Source organism: Propithecus coquereli, unplaced genomic scaffold (genome assembly GCF_000956105.1).
Source record: "Propithecus coquereli isolate 6110/MARCELLA unplaced genomic scaffold, Pcoq_1.0 Scaffold325, whole genome shotgun sequence".
Classification (NCBI taxonomy): domain Eukaryota; kingdom Metazoa; phylum Chordata; class Mammalia; order Primates; family Indriidae; genus Propithecus; species Propithecus coquereli.
This window is the reverse complement of record NW_012148897.1, coordinates 1,211,080-1,212,100: the sequence shown is the minus strand read 5'-3', so window position 1 is coordinate 1,212,100 and position 1,021 is coordinate 1,211,080.

Below are 1,021 nucleotides of genomic sequence, written 5' to 3'. Positions count from 1 at the left end.
GTATGATAACTCAAAAGGTTACTTGGTCCTTTGGTCCTCCTCTACAAAAATAAAACAAGGAAATGCATTTTTATAATAATAGAATGAACCATTAAAACATTTTTTCCAACACAAGAGAGAATAACTTACCAGTAGATAGTGTAATAAGTCAGGTAATTTTCACATGTTAAAAAAATGAAAAACAAAAAGCATTTTTACCCTAATGTGGTGCTAGCTTTATTTGGACTCCACATTTCAGAATTACCAATGAATTTTTTAAAAAAAGGTGGAACTGAAACAATAGTAAGTTGGAGGGAAAAAAAGAACGTAGACAGGATACAGCTTACCTTTTTTGATATCATTCCAGCACCTGCACTGCGTTTTAGATTTTGTACTATGCTGCATTCCATCACAATAAACTCCTCTAGCTGTTTGGGATGGCATAAGCTATTAAAAGGGTGACTCCAGAAAGTGCTCCCATCAATATCTGCAACTAAGAATAAGCACAGAACACTATAAAGAACAAGAGAAATAATGTATTTCTAAAAGTCATCGAATGTGTTAACTAGGAAGAAGTTCATACATACCAACTGGGAAACATCAAGTCAACTAGAACTACAGTATCTACTCACTTTCTAGGGTCATCATTTATTCCTATATATCAACTCCAAACTTCTCAAAGCACAAAAGAAATATCAGGTTTCAAATATAACGTAAATAGTTATTATAAGAATGCCATAATGCTAAGTTCCTTTTAAATAAGATCAGATCCAATCAGTTGTATAGCTGTTCCATGTCCTGGCATTTTATTTTAGAAACACATCTGTCATCTTAGCTACTGAGGTCAAGGGAAATAACACCTAGTTCTACCACATAGATAAAGAATGCCCACCCCAATATTGCAAATAGGCCTTTAACTGATGAATTCTAGTTGAAAAGGATAATGAATGACTTTCTGGAAAATATCAAAATAAACGAGGAAACTTACTTTACAGGAAACAAATGAAAATGATCAAGAAGGAGATACAGCCAAATACTAAGA